At 39.1% G+C, this 17,098-nt stretch overlaps 1 long non-coding RNA gene across 3 annotated transcripts in view; it reads right to left on the minus strand.

Moving 5' to 3' along the window:
- LOC117816939 overlaps positions 1–12,281 on the minus strand; it is a 124,911-nt gene extending 112,630 nt beyond the window's left edge. For all 3 annotated transcript variants that reach the window (XR_004632058.1, XR_004632057.1, XR_004632059.1), the window contains exon 1: positions 11,877–12,281. This is a non-coding gene — a long non-coding RNA (uncharacterized LOC117816939). The remainder of the gene's footprint in view (positions 1–11,876) is intronic.
- Between the last annotated feature and the right edge of the window lie 4,817 nt (positions 12,282–17,098).

Here is a 17,098-nt window from a genome sequence, read left to right on the forward strand (position 1 = left end):
TTTCAGTTTAAAAGCTCTACAAACAAACAGATATCAAACACACACATGTATTGTTAATAATATTAAAATGAACAAGACATGCTGACAATGTGAAGGATTACATTTTAACCAACATCTGGTTCGTCCGTGCATGAAAGAGGATTAGCCCATCTCCAAAAAAGACTCTTTTCAAACAAAGTAACACATCAAAATATGTGAGACTGCCACAAATATTAGAAACTAGCAGCTGTTTTCAACAAGCTCCTACTTTCCATCTGTTCTCTAACACACATATCACATAAACACAGGTTTAGCTGCATGGAGATTTGGAGAATCTGGTTATTCTACCTGACACTTTCACAGAGAAAGAAACATCAGTAATGTCTCTCTTCAAACATGTTCTTAGTCGACAACTTTTATCTGGGTGTTCCTTCAGTCGATTAATGAAGAACCACTTGATACACTTGAGCTGTATCAGTCCCTTTCTGCACATGAACTGTATAAATGTGTGTTTATGCACCAGTACGTGAGATATTCTTCAGAGTAGGGAGCCATTTCTAGAGTTCGAAAAAAATTAGCAAAAAATGGACGACAAAATGCATAAAAAACTGCAATCAATGCACAGACAGACGACCTCCTCATCATCCCCACTACTTTAGAAAACTGCAGCAGCTACTAGATGATAGCAAGCTTTAAAAAGTGGAACAAAAGTGCTAAATTCTCAGTTTTTACATGAATGCTTTTTACAGCAATGATTCACTATCACAGACTGCATATCCTACCTCACTATCACAGACTGTATAAAACCATGGACTACATACCCAAAAATGAAGCCAGAACATGTCCGCTTTACGCAGGAAGCTCTTTAGCTGCGTGACGGCTCTGGCTGGTGCTACAGGGTGCTGCTGTTAGCCTCGTCCCGCCAACAAGTTTGGCCTAAAATAAGGTCATACACTATCTATCATCAAAAGGTCTTTGCTTCATAAGGGTCCTAAGGATTCATTATTCACAGGAACGGGTGAGGCATGTGATCTATGGTTAACTACAATCAATACATGTAAATAAACACGCTACTAGGGTTGCAAAGGGGTGGAAAATGTCCGGTAAATTTCCATGGGAAGTTAAAGGCCCTGTGAGGAGTTTTGAACTGGCTGAGAAACAGACTGAAAATGATACTGATGCCTCTTTATGACCTTCAGCAGCAAACAAGACCATCAGCAACAACACTGACACCTTCTCTGTTGTCATTTTAATGCATGAAACTGCCCTGGGGGGGTAGGTGTCAGACCAGATGATGGACATCCCTCTTCAGAAACAGCCTTTATTTGACTGTTTTCATGGAAAATAATCACATTGACTGATAAAGTTGACTGTTAAAAGACAACAGGGTGAGGTTTTTGTTGAAAACACTACTTTTGCATGTATAGGACAAGAGATAAGAGGTGTCACTTTGTCCACAAGGGCGCGCCAGAATCGATACAAAACAAAAGTTCCTCACAGCAGCTTTAAGTTGGGGAATTTGGGAATTATTCAAAATTGGAATTTATGGGAATTAACTGGGAATTGAGGGCAATTTAATGGAAAGATATCATATCCATGCATAAATATTTGTTTTGTTATAAACAGACATCCATCCGAAAGAATACAATTAAACCAGATTTATGTGTAAGTAGAACTTTATCAAGTGTTAAATATTTTATTGAACAATAAATTATTTCATTGAAGAACAAAAACATGAATGTTGAGTTCAATATTACTCATCCCTTAACCCACCCCATTAAAAAATAAACAAAAATGCAATCCCAACAAAGTCCCATTCCAAATGCAAATAAAAAGTGCATGTAGGGGGCGTGGTCTCAATAGCCCTGCAGTAAGCAGTGTGCTATGTGCATGTGATTGAGGAATAACATAGATATTCAACTGTACTTGCATGAAATCTGGTTGTCAGGATTATGCTTAAATATATTTCCCCAACTATAATTAAGTTCCCTATTAAGAGCCAACCTTCAATTTAGTAAATTCCTGGTTTATTCCCATAAATTCCTGTTAATTCCCATGGAAAGACGTACAGCTGTCAGGGGGGTTGACCACTTCAGAAAATTCTCTTTTGATTTTTGTAGGCAGGAGAAGTTGGAGACAAGTTTCCATCTTTTTTACAATCAGTGTTCCCTACACACACTCAGTGGTAGCAGTAATATGCAGTGGTTAGGATCTGTGTATGATAGAAAAGTGGCATGGATACTCTTTGATGAACTTGAAGTTTCATTTCAGCTTCAGTGCAGTTGATTGAAGTAGAAGTGGAGTCTCTTCAAGTGCATATTGCTCTCATTTATCAGAGGCTAGTGTGCTAAAGGTCACCAACTTGACTTTTACGCACCACACTTCTTTATTAGCACTTACATGCAAAATGGCTCCACAGTGGACACTGGGATTCGTGTTCCCTAAATTCCCCCAAATCTATCATTTGGCTGATGCCCCAACACCAGCAAACTGTTTTACACTTAAACCTTATCATCACAAAAAGTCACACACACACACACACACACACATACACACACACATTCACGTTAAAGGACAGAGGAAGGTTATTGTCTAATAGAAACAGTAAGATTTACTTTTGTGTTTTCTGCACAGCTTTATGGAATGTCCTATTTTTTCCCTTAATTGTCACCTTCCACACACACACACACACACACACACACACACACACACACACACACACACACACACACACACACACACACACACACACACACACACACACACACACACACAAGCACAGGCCCTAACACACACTCCCTTAAACTGTCCTGCATTTCAAATAGTTTCCATCACTATTGTCAACTCCCCTTCTAGTATCTTTTCTTGTCTTCCCTTCTCTGTCATCTGGCTCTCTTGCACCTACAGTGAGCGGTGACAGAGTGAGGAAGTGTGTCTGTCTGATAGTTTGTCATGAAAACAGGATTTCAGTAGATGGATTGAAAGATTCTGGAGGAGAAATATAATCTAAAAGAAGTAGACGCAGAAAGAAAAGATTGTTGTGGTTACTGGTTTCCTCTCTCCCACATTGGGCTGTCAGACATGATTGTTTTCTTGTGTGTGTGTTTGTGTGTGTGTTTGTGTCTGTACAACCACATTCTCTCTGCCTCAGTGATAGGTGCTGGCATTTTTCCTAATATCATTTGAATTCACAAGTGTGTGCTTTATATTTGACTTGTGTGGGAGGTGATATGGAAAGCGAGTAGAGATTCATTCCTGTATTGACTACAAACGTGACAAAAACCTGAGCACTGAAGCTAAACAAATGAACCTTCATCTGATATCTGCAGTCACACAAACGCACAGCACTACATACTGTACCTACACATTGATACAGAGGATTATCTTGTTTGGAAAAGCATTACTGATTGTCAATATACCACCTCTGTCTCTAAGACATTAAGTCACATTCTGTGTGGGTATAGAAAGAGAGGAGGTATTATCCATGTTAATGCTGCAATCCTCCACCTCTGAGTTCAGCAATGCAGAGACAATGAGCCAACTTTACTCAAAGGGATTATGAACAATTCATGTCTAATTATCTTTACTCATATTGTTCAATGTAATCTTAGTTTTATCTGAAGATTCATGTATATTTATGCTATTCTGATAGGATGTTCTCAGCATTTTATGGATGAAAAAATTGCAACCATCCATCCCTCTGCTTGAAATGAGCAGAAATACCTCTCCATTGTACTGCACACAATGAGTAAAAATACCTCTTAATTTTAACGATCATCCGAGGTCACACTTTGTGAGGAATCAATAAAGAATATATTACATTTCCTGCATGGAAGTGGAGGAGGAACCAGCCTAGGGCGGCTTTTTAAGTACTAGCTCTCTCTTGACCTTTGACCTCTTCAAACAAAAATACAACTCCCCTCACCACTGTCACTGAACCTCTACATATACTAGGGATGGGTCAGGATTTTTGAATACTCCATTCGCTCATTCATACTCTCATTCATTTATTTAAAAATAATCAAAGACTTAAGTGTCATCTCAGATGGTTGCAATACTACTCCCACCAGACGGTAGCTGTAGCGTGTCTGAAAGCTTTTTGTTAACTGCATTAAATGACAGAAGAAGAAGAATACTAACTGCATTAAATAGCAAAATAAGCAGAAAACATTAGCACCAGCACACACAGTGAAGTGTTGTGTGAGTTGCTGTTTTTATACTTCTCCTTTCAAACCTGCTGTCAGAGGGCTGGACCCAACAAACCTGATTAATACCCAGATCATTAATTCTGTGATTGCAAGATTGAATTTTCAATCTTTATACACGTTAAAAGTCTGGAGACTTCCAATTGACATGAGCATCTAAATCTGTCACCCTGTTCGTTAAAGCTGCTGTTGGTAGGAATGGTGTAGAAAAACTGTACTTTTTTCTGCGGGGTTTGGAGAAAAGGTCATAATACCCATCGGTACTCATTGGTAAGTGAAGTAAATTGAGATTATGGCGAAATCTCTGTGTTTTCCAATGCCTCTATCAAGCGATGTTATTATTCCCCTCTTTCCCGTTATCACGGGCCAATCAGAGCTACTCCCCCAACCCTCTGTCCTGATTGGTCGAGTGGCAGCTCCACTATGTTGCCCTGATTTGCTGGGAAACAACTACTTCCTCATAGAATGCGCGCAACGCTCTTTTGTGGGTGGGGTTACGGGTGGTGAGAGGAAATCTGGTAGGGAGGGGTAGTCTTTGTATTCGAAATCTCTCTCCGAACTGATGTTTATATCACAACTACCAACAGCAGCTTTAACACCTTCTGCAGGAAAACTCAGAGACTCCGTGTGTAGAGAAAGACCACCATGTACTCCAACTAAGAGGCCCTACACAAAAAGGCCGGGGATCATTTACACACCAACAGACATGTTTTAAACATGTGAGGTCTGAATGAGATCATGGACTTTTAGCACACACTAACATAGATACACACATGCAGAGGGACTGTGGGTGGGTGCTAATGCCCAGTGTAACACCCACATCCTCTGCTCAAAGGATAAATATAAACACAGAGACAGGGGGGGCTTCTTTTTCTTAAAGCTAATGCTTGAGCTTAATCTTCTTCTCTACAGAACCCTATTGGGAAGTTATACAATCTATGGAAGGATAACCATAGAATAAAGAATAAATAGAAGAACTTTGAATAGGACCTTATATGGGGTTATACGATCAATGGAATATATTACCATGAAAGTTATTGAATGTAGTTTTATGACATAAATATTTGTTGAATAAAGAAAATGAATTGGGAAAAAGAAAATCTCTCCTTTCTTCGTTTTTTCTAAGTGTTGGACAAACATGTGTATAACGACTTTTTCCAGAAGAAGGACCGCCGTCTCTCCCTGGTGAGTACATTAACCTTTGAGCATTCTCCCTGAGTAGCTTTTGTTGTTTTTATCTAATGTCTGTTATGGCTCAAACAGGGGCAGGACCCGACTGGAGATCACTTGTTGAAATAACTTTAGCCCTTCAGGCTAACCCACCCCCAGGTGGGTAGCAACCCCGATGGAACTCCTGACAATACATAAAAGCACACTGCATTAACCCTGTAATGCCGATCACTAAAAAGCTGAAAAAAGATTTTTAAAAAGTGACGTCCAATATCCATAGTTTTCACAATTCCGTACTGCAAGAACAACTACAACGATGTTTATGTAAATCCACAACACTTCCTCTCACAGGTTAACAAAATGTTTTCTCTCCTTGGCCGCGTTGATGATCACACCATTTGATTTTGCCTCAATCGGTATTCTGGCTTTGCAGGCTATTAGAGCAGTTTTAATCAGAGGGAAGAGGAGAGCTGTCCGATATGCTCAAGTTCAGCATCCCCCTCTTCCACCCTTTGAGGTCATTTAAATGGAATGATAGGATGATTTTCACATTCTCTCAAACCTTTTTCTATCTTTTTTGTCATTCCTAACTCCTGCAGTAACAATTTCTGGAAAAAAGTAGGTGCATTAAGCTTCCCTGTGTTGTCTTTAAGTGTTTTTCTTTCGCCTTGATTGTGTACAAATAAGCCGGGATGAAGAGGACAAGTTGGTCAGACATTTGCTCATCCTGCTCTCTATTGCAATAATCAATCAACATTAATATAATAAGACAGCATGCTCATCAAATCTATATTAAATTAGTACTCCGCACACAGACACGCATGCAAACTGGTAGTGTGCCTTCAAGTGTCTTCTCTAATCACTCTCTGATAAGAAAGTATTAATATGAATCCTGATGTCCATCAAGCACATTTAGGTAATAACACAGAAGAAAAGCCTCTTTATCTCCCTCTCACTCTCTCCTTCATTACTTTCAGGCTGGATGATGGAGGGGAAAGAAAGTGATGCTGTGAGCGAGAAGTGTTTTACCAACTTGAACGCTGCCTAATTAATGCCTCCCTGTCTTTGTTCAATGGAAACTATAATTATGTGTTTGGTTTGCTGGGAACTCGGCTGTTTAAGTTAAGAGAGTGGATGAGTGAGAGTGAAGAGAAACAGGATTCATTTCCTGATTTGGGCTGTGTCAACAGCACTATACTGATGTTGGCTTCTGTTCAGAAGATTTGTAATGTAGATCAACATGTATTTCCCCATCAAGTGAGAGGGCTCACTTTCTCCAAGTATCTTTAGTTAAGCTGGGTAGGCTATAGCATGTATTTCCCAAATAAATAGAGATGCAAGAAATGTGTTGGACTGATAAATGGGAATAGTCCATCATTCTGAATTATTCTAAGAAGACAATTTGATCCAATAAGAATAACCAATACAAGTTTCCTTCATTTAAAGGCCAATTCAATCTGCCAAAGGGTGGTATGGAACCACAATTATATACAGTGAGGATTAAGTGTAACCATAAAAGCGGACCAACAGAAAAATGGCATTACCACTGTTTGTTTCAGAGGAGAATAACAGGATTGCAACTTGCAAAACATGTGCTACAAGTACAGTATACGAAAGAGGTCATCAGGTTTAACAGAATTCTTTTTGGTCCTCTGAGAAGTCTTCATGGCAACAAAGGTGTGGTGAAGATATATGAAGCAGCAGTAGCCAAAACTAACAGTAAGTACCAAAAAAACAGTGAGTACCATAGGGCCATAGTGCCCAATCAACTGGCATTTGAAAAATGGAGCGCCACCTGCAAGCTAGTTCAGGCAGACAACTGGAGCTGCACTGATTCATACTGACATGTCATCCTTTCTATCAGCTGATCTCAACATCCTCCCATTTGGCAGTCTATTTAAGCTGCAATACTTCCTGTCTCTGCCTCTGCCTTGCAAGTGCTACTGCTGTCCTACTCCAGTGCTGCATGCAAACTTTCAAATCCACCTCCTCCCCAGCATCCACCTGTAGGCTCCCTACTCCTCAATGTCTGCATATAGGTTATTCTGCAAGGAGTAATGAGGTTCAGAGCCTATATGCCAAACAATACTGAATGCTGTAATAATAAACTTGAGCTTAAAATTCCGTCAATTGTCTGACTGAACTGCAGAAATGTTACGAGAGACAACCCAAAGCTAAACATCTATGACAACTGACAATAATCATTGAATTTACAGCACTAGATGACCAACCTTTTTATAAGGTTATAAGTGTGTAGTATTTAATCTGACTGTTTAATATTCTAATTTATACACACTGTACCTTTAAAGTAGAAGATCATGGACTTGGCATATTTGGAACAGTATCCTGAGTAGCTATTACCTTGCAGATGTATGCCTGCCCTGTTTCATGTGATCTCTACACATATTCTCAGTTTTCAGGTTATGAACTTCTGATGTCAGTCCAGTTAGTATGCCTCGGTTGTCGGCCCAGTAGCTGGATGGAGACTTAAGCATGAAAAAGACATTATTATGTGCGCAGGAGTGATCTGATTAGCATTTAAAACAATAAATGACGAGTTAAGAGTCACAACTGTCCATTGTTTTTTTGTGTGTTTACAAGATTGATATTAGACAAGGTAAATGTTGAATATGAATATACTGTGTATTAGGGATGTAAATTTTAAGTATTTTTCCTTGGTCGATTTTTGGAAAGGTTAACGATCAATTATCGATTAATCAATAAAAACAACATTGTTATTCTTATGTCAAAAACAATACCAAATAAAATTTTCCCCCTAAATTATATTTTCCACAGCAACAAAAAGCATATAACTGACGGTATTGAATACGGGTAACATGTTAAACACGCTGATTATCAACAATCAGGCTCATAAAAATATTCTCTGCAATCTGGACACGGACCTTACTGTTCATGTCATTGTTGGAAGCAGTTGCACATTGATCCTCTTTAAGAAGGCGCATGTGGAGCCCTGACGCACAGCCGCAGCCACCAGCTGAGTGTCTCCGCTGTACGCAACACCATTAACCAGCTGATTCACATTGAAACATGCTTAAAACTTAAAACACCTCCCTGATAGCTGAATGAAATATGAGACCACATGTTGCTTGTTCCACGTGACAGAAAATTGGAAACAAAATTGCATGTTTTGAGTAATTTCTTAACAATCAATGAATTGATAATCAATTCATTGATTACATCCCTGCTGTGTATGTATCTATATCTACAGATACACCTCTTTTGTCACATAGTCGTATCCTTTCCTGGCCCTCTGGTGTACATAAAATACACATTACAGGATACAAACATGTTAAAAAAAGTAATCAGCCCCCTTATCTGTATCTGATTTTTTCCTTTACATGGCAAATAGTTAAAAATGTAATTGAATCAAAACTTTCTCTTGCCTCTGTTTTTCCTGTCTCGGTAAATAACCTTAGCATAATGCATATAGGTATGCAGGGTTTCTCAGGTCAGATGCTGTCAAATATCATGCAAATCAAGTATTATCCCCCACCACCACCACCACCACCACCCCCACACCCAGGTTGCTGACAACACCTATTTTCTCACTGGGTGTGTGGGGAGTGTTTGTCAAATCTAGCAATCTCATTTTTTTACACTCACTCCTCTTCGCTCATCTCTCACCCATTAAAGCGCTGTCAACAACTTAGCTTTCCCCCCCCCCACTTCTCCTCCTTCCTTCCACTGGCACATCAGCAGCTCAGGAGAATATGGAGAAGATGACCCACTGTACTGTAAAATAAGGCATGCCACTTCCACTGAACTCCACTAAACAACACAATAACACACATGACTATGCCAAAAGCTATATGGATATGGCCTTAAAAATAAATCTGAATTCAGTACATGTGTTTTTTGACTGCTAATACTACTGCACTTTAAGTGAATTAATACAGAATTTTGTGAAATGATAAAATAACTGGAGCACTACATCCTTACATGTAGGCCTGCTTGTCATACCTAAAGTCTCTAAAAGTAGTATGGGAGGTAGAGCCTTCAGTTATCAGGCAACTCTCCTTTGGAATCATCTACCAGTCAGGGTCTGGAAGGCAGACAACCGCCCTACTTTTAAGAGTAGGCTTAAAACTTTCCTTTTTGATAAAGCTTATAGTTAGAGCTGGCTCAGGCTTGGATCAGCTCTTAGTTATGCTGATATAGGTTAGACTGCTGGGGAAACTAGGACACTGGGATTCTATCTCACCAGCAGCAACAGCTACTGCTACTTGTCTCATCACCATCACCGCTCCCTCTATCTCTTATTCTCCTCTATCCCTCTTTCCAGACCCAACTCGGTCGAGGCATGATGGCTGTCTAACATGAGTCTAGTTCTGCCCAAGGTTTCTGCCTGTTAAAAGGAAGTTTTTCCTCGTTGATGTAACAAGCTAAATACTGCAAGGTGCAATGCTCATGGTGGATTAAGATGAGATCAGACTGAGTCCTGTCAGTAAGAGGGGACTGTATGATATCCTGTCTTGATGATGGGTCTTTGTTAATAATTTAACCGAGTACGGTCTAGACCTGCTCTGTTTGTAAAATGTCTTGAGATGACATTTGTTGTGATTTGGCGCTATACAAATAAAGATTGATTGATTGAACTAATGATCATATCATCCAATGAAATACAACTGTCAAAAATGACTGCCGACAACTAGTCTGACTTGAGATAAAATAATACACATGTGCCTTAATATTTTCTTTTGTTAAGACCATTTTGGGACATACACATGCACCTTTTCAGTGCTGTACTGCTATTTGGAGATAGATTTTTGCAAGACAACATTTTACTCTAAATGACCTTCCAAAATAACAATCCAGCTTGTCTGTAATTCTGGTGGTCTACCACAACAGAAGAAAAATGTTTGCAAAAATGAAAACAAGACACACTGGCACAAAACTAATTGCCACTTGCGAGCTTAGCTAAAATAGACCATGATTTACTTTACCTATTTTCTCAAGCACCTTATTCAGAGTAAAGGTCAAAACCCCATTCAATCATACATGCATGGCAGCTGCAGAAATAAACTTTAAAAAAAAACATGCACACAAACACAGAAGGAGAAAGCTTAAGGTCAACGAGAACAGAGTGATACAAAAAAAAAACCCATCTTTGTTGAGGACGGATAAAAATGAAGAAAATAGAGGGTTCAAAGCTGAAATACATAAAGGATGAAGGACAGTGTGGAACAAGAAAGCTCAGACAGGATGTTGGTGGCTGTTATGCCAGATTTGCTCATAAGAATTACTCAAATAAGGAAATGCAACACTTATAGCAGCTGCTGTATTTAGAAAAGCAATAGTCAATTAAATAATACAACAAAATTCACTTTATCAAGACAAGTCATACTTAAGAAACCTTGGTGTGGTCATAGACTCAGACCTTCTTTTCATCAGCCACATTAAGGCAATTACAAAGTCAGCCTACTATCACCTTAAGAATATATCAAGGATTAAAGGAGTTATGTCTCAGCAGGATCACATCACTCCAGTTCTTAGATCTCTACACTGGCTTCCTGTCTGTCAGAGAATAGACTTTAAAATCCTGCTGATGGTTTATAAAGCACTGAATGGTTTAGTCCCAAAATACATTACTGATCTGCTGCTACTTTATGAACCATCTCGACCTCTGAGATCATCAGGTACTGGTCTGCTTTCAGTCCCTAGAGTCAGAACGAAACATGGTGAAGCAGCGTTTAGTCTTTATGCACCACATATCTGGAACACACTCCCTGAAAGCTGCAGGTCCGCTCTAACTGTCACCTCTTTTAAATAAAAGATTAAGACCTTTTTATTTGCCACTGCCTTCCTATCTTAGCTTATTTTAACTCACTATAAATGCAAATTTTAATTTACATTTAATATATTACTAATTTTCCCTTTCTTTTCAGTTTTATTATATTTGTCATTTTAAATCAGCTGTTTTATGCTTGTCTGAATGTTTCCAATGTTTTTAATAAAGCACATTGAGTTGCCCTCGTGTATGAAATGCGCTATACAAATAAAGCTGCCTTGCCTAAAGAAGAATAGTATTGCTTGAAAAGTCCATGAGACGAAAAGTATCAGTAATTCAGTGCTAACCCCAAGGTTGACCTTAGATTATGAGAGATGCAGCACTTAAAAGCTATAGGGTATAATGCATCCTATCTGGATTTCTTTACATTCCTCATAACTTCAGGGTCTTTATCATGACTTAGTTATAGTCTGTTTACCATAGCTACTGGGATGCATATAATAAGGCATATTTGTACGCTGTAAAAGAGCAAGACTTCAGCACTGATTGGCCAGTTCATTCGCCCTACTGCTGCACATATTGAACATCAAAATGCCACAGTAAGCAAGCAGAGAGGAATCAATGGAGGACCTGTAACCTCTTGAATAACATTACACCTGCAATGGCACGCACACAATCAAAGTACAGCAGCACATTACTGTGGCACGGCGGCGCACAACCAAGTAAACACAACACTGACAACATGCAAAAAAAAAGAAGAAGAAGCTCCATACCTGGCATGTAGGTCGAATGCTATTACGAAGTTGTGGGTCCAAGTGCATGCTTTGACTACCGAGTTGTTGTTGTCCTCACTGTGAGAAAATAAAGTCCTCCTTTTAGTGTCCAATATAGTCGTCGACAGGCTCTTGTGGTGGCTAAAAACAAGCTACACACTGACCGAATTTAGCTTATCCACACTGCGCTCCACAATAAACGCATGGTCTAAAAATCTAAAGCCACTTATTTTTATAGTTTCCACTGTCAGTATAGGTTCGGTTTCAGCCTTGTGTCTTCAGAACTTGTAGAACTTTCCATATTGTTGCGCCAAAGTCCCTCACTCTAGTGAATATAAGTGGGTTTACTACCAACGCCATACTGACTTCCAGGTGCACACTATGGGTGCACACGGGGCAGTGCATGGGAGGTGATGGATGTGACTTCAGAGAGCTGTAGACAACTTTTTAACATTGGTGGTGGCTGCCTGTGGGCTTTCTTACAATTTATGTTTTAAAAATGTCACAGAAAATACAAAAATGGAAAATGTAAATATCCTCATACCTGATACATTAAAAATAGCCAGATCAAAATGATAATCGAATCAAAATAATAGTGTCATATAGTCACCATTTGGCAGCAATTTAAAACACATAAAAGACACATTTAAGAGTTTAGTGTACATGATGATGATTCCTTATGTTTCACCAAAATCAGTGGGACCGTCTCTTCTTAGAAAACCCTTTTTTGTCTGGAGTATGACTTTCTAATCTAGACTGCTCTGCTGTATAACAATTTGAAACATTTAGTTTCAGGCTCCAGTAAAAATGAATACAATATTTCTTAAAATGTATTTTAAAATGTATTCTAAATAGCAGAACAAAATTAGACAAATTTATAAATAACTTGCCTTCTCCTTTTGTGAATATGTGATTTTTAATGTAAGACCCTTGTCTACTTATATTACTTGTCTTAAAATGTTCATATTAATTGAGTACCACATCCTGATGTTAAGTAGCATTGTAGCATAAGGTACCTGCTTTTTCTTTGGGAGTACAATGTCTGTGTAGTCCAGTCTTTGCAGGGCCCCTTTAGGGAGTACAAGAGGTGTAAAATGTGAGTAGTCAGCATTGGTTGTTGTCTGTAACAGCTGTTGTTTCTCCATTTTGATGTAATAGAACTTTCTGTTAACTTCCAAGTGATTTCCAGGTTCTTCTCATTCCTGCTCTCACATTTTTAACCAGGCCGTACCTCAGTGTTATTGTCTGTATAAAAAAGTAATTGCTTTTTTTTTCTGCCTGACTCTCAGTTGATCTCAGTGAAACATAATTCCATTGTTTGGTATTTGACCTGTGGCACAGATCAATAGCTTCTGTTTAGCAGGTACTTGTGAGCATAGAGAAACAAACCAGTGCTTACAACATAGAGGAAAGTGGAATAAGGGTTTAGGATTCAGTGTGGCAGCTTTGTGCTCCGGCTATCACATCACAGATAAAGAATGGACTGTGGGAAGTGCTTCATTTTACATTGTAAGCTGACCTTTTCAGTGACAAGCAAACTATCCTTTTATCTGTGACTAACCATATATACAAGCGTGGCTTAAAATTGGCTCAAGAGCACCACTGAGCATCTATTATCAGCTTAAAACAGATCAGAATTTATTCTATCTTCTTATATTCCTCCAGTCATCAAAAACACAATCCTAAAGTAGATTAAAAAGGTGATTAATAAAAAAAAAGATTATTATAATAACTGGATCACAGCACTTACATACTTTGAAGGGCAGCGGTGACCTCCCAGTAAGAGGCTCCCTTTTGTCCTTCACATTACTTACATTTTATTACCCAATAAGCCCACTCTCATGGCTCCTACTACTATGGATAGAATCATTACTTGTATGACTTACAGTAACACCTCCACTGTAGGATGCAGCAGCTACTTTCCAAAGCGATTGAATGGTGATTGAAATTGGTGACCTTTCTGTTACAATCTCACCTCTCCAGCAAGTCACATCCCTGCAGGGTGATGCTGTAATGTAGCTCTCGTTTAACCTCTTTGCTTTCTTTAGTTATAGGCTGTTTTACTGCACTTTGATCTGTAACTCCACCATTACATTCTCTGATAACTTGTTGCTCTTAAAGAGCAGCAAACCCTTCTATTTACTACACTTGTGACCACTGTTTGTAGTGATTTGTTACTTTGTATCAGCTTGGCTTGTTTTTGAAAAAAAAAAATATCGGTTGAGTTATCAAAGAGTTGGTTTTGGTCTACTCCACAGAAAAGAAAATCCAAGTTTTAAACCTTGTGGATTCATAAGCAGTTATAGAAGAGTCTAGCTGCTTGAATGGTATAAATATTTATGAAATGCATACTTTACATGTAAGTACCATAACGGCAATGTAAAATAAATCAGTAAGGGGGGGTTGTCCCCCAGGTTGAAAAGTTAATTACTAATGGTCCCCAGACCTTTAGGGCCTGTGTCCACTGACAATGTTATTTGCCATCGAAGACCCAACTATCCCCAATTCCAGAGCGCTTCTCACTGGCTCTTACAGTGGCTTTTGGTTACAATAGTTGTCCTGCAACACTTCTGCGTCTCTCAGGAATGACTGACAAGTTTCTTTTAGATTGCTCTGTATGCTTAGTATTTGCCTTCATTCAACAGAATTTGATAAAGAAAATGTAAAATTGATTACTGGAATTCGTCTCATGGCATCAGCAGAAGCTCTAGATCTGGAAATTGCGTGTGAGTGAGTGTAGTTAGGTTCTCCTCCCAACAGACCTCAACCATTCTTGTTAACAAGGTTAATGTTAGAGGTCCCGCCCCTTCTGGATTTTGATTGGTCAGTGATAGAGAAGATAAATCAACAAGTGTGGCGGCATTCCAGAAGATGAACTATTTTAAAATGAGTGCTTTCTCTGTGCAAAGCATGATGTGATAACTGGCAGCCCAGATATGGCTGATATAATAAGCACCACTTCTTATCAATTTTTCTCCGTCGTTATGAGAAAGTCATGCATTCGAAGCAAATAGTGATGTACTATGAAGTAAATAAACATCATGGAGTGTTGGTTTCATCAAAAAGACTCCTCAATTTAAGACAAGGAGTGAAGCAGCTGAAGTGTGTGACACGTCTCTGGGCATCTTGGCTCCGTGCTGTGGGTCCATATTGTCAAAGATTTTGGACAACACTCACTCTGAGCGGTGTCCAAAACCATGGAGAGAGTGTGGGGGCAGTTTTGGAAAGGCCTGGCGAAACATGGTGACAGGGTAAAGTTGCACAATAGTAAGACCAGTTCACCAAAAACTGAGGCAGGGTTATTATTCCCTCTTTTTAAGAAAGGGAATTTAGAGATGTTATACAACTGTCAAACAGTCTGGAAATACTGTGCCACAAAATATAATGTCCAAGGATAATAAGAAAGTAAAGACAGTCTTAAAATGTGCAGGTGAGTATGTTAATGAAAAGTGAATAAAGGATACTGCAGGTTATTTAACTTTGGTTTTTAAATGCCGATACGTGATTTTTATTTTTATTTGACAAATCAATTTATGGACTTTTAGGTCTTTTTTTTTTATCTAAAAGGAGTTGAAAATAAAAACTATGTTCACTGTATTCAAGATGTCAATTTTATTATCATTTCACACAAAACATTTTGTCTTTAAAGGCAAGATTTGCTCTTCAAAAATTGGTCTTCTTATAAACAGTGTTGTCTTCTACTCGGATCAGTACAGTTGACCCTTTCCACCTTTGTTAGCTACTACAGTGTCTTCTTATTGTGCAGTATTCTCACTAGTTTATCTGTGTTGTTGCAACAGTTGCTGGATTATCATATGTTGTGTCCAGCAGCATGAGTCTTCTTCCAGCCTCATGTGTTGTTCTGAAGATGTGAGATGCTGATAAGCTGCCAACCTGGCACTGCTGGCTACATTTCATTTGTTTGCGTCCCTTTTCTCCTTCTCTCGCTCTTCCCTTCACCAGTGATTCATTTGTTTTTGCTGTAGAAAGAGATGAGGGCAGGAGGAAGGCATCTTCACAGGTGGCTGCTCTGGTAACAGGTGGTGGGGATTAGATTTTCACACCCTCTGTGTGTTTGTACGTGTGTGCAAAGTTATTTCTCAGAGTGCGATGAAAGAATATGCAAGATCTAAGATGTTGCCGCAGGTAGGGTTTACCGCTGCCTTTATATCCGACTAACACATGAGGTATTCAAAGTGCATCACAGTTCCTGACAGACTCAAATCTTCACCTGGTCAATACTTCCTACTCTTTTCTTACCTCCTCTCTATGCATCAAAAAACCTTCTTATTCTGCTCAATACTCTCCTAAATAAAGCTATGGGGTTTGGCTCTGTGTTCATTCTGAAGAAAATCTAGAATTTAAACTGAATTAAAAAGTATTTTAATATCAAAAGATGTTTTCGACAAAAGGACGATTATTCTATTCAGCTCTAACAGTTGAACCTGTGACTCCCCTCCACTCTACCTGTAAAGGTTTTCATGCTGTTTGTGTATCTAGCATTGTATATGTAAACCTGCCTGACCCTGCTGCACAGCTCATGCAGAGACGGTTAACAGGCTGTGTTGTATCCTTGTATCTGTGTGTGCCTGAATGCATGTGTGAATCTTTTCAACTCCAGCTTTCTAAATCATTGCCCAACAAAAGGACCTCGGGCACAAGCAGCCGTGACGTGCCTGTCCAAAACAATTTGGGTCACACCCGGGGAAACAGCAGAAGGGTGCTTTGAGACCCATCCTGAGCCTCGATGTGAAGTCTACAGAGAGATGAGGCAGAGCAGGAGTGGGAGAGTCAGGGCCGTAAGAGTAATCAAATGTCAAAGGATGAAAAAGTGCATAGAATTAACTAGTGGTGTACTTCCATTTTTAAAGCTTTGAGGGAAGTGAAGAGAAGAAGAGGGAAGAGGCTTCAAGTCAGAGCAAATGTTGTTTTTGGGAAAGAAAAATGAAACATTCTGACAAAGACAGAGAAAGAGTTTAAGATGAATAGAGGAAAATAAAGAGGAGGATGACTGGTTAGAAGATGAGACTTTAGAAGGAATTGAGAAAAAAAAACACTTTGATCAAACAGGAGAAACATTTCAGTGAGCGGAAAGTGGGAGGGAAGTTGAAAAATATACCTCAAAGACTCAAATGGGCCAGAGTACAGATAGTGTTAAGTCAAGCACAGATAAAAATGGACTCTGAATCACAGAACACAGAGTTTAGTCATTGTTATCTATC

This window comes from Notolabrus celidotus, chromosome 8, assembly GCF_009762535.1.
Source record: "Notolabrus celidotus isolate fNotCel1 chromosome 8, fNotCel1.pri, whole genome shotgun sequence".
NCBI lineage: Eukaryota > Metazoa > Chordata > Actinopteri > Labriformes > Labridae > Notolabrus > Notolabrus celidotus.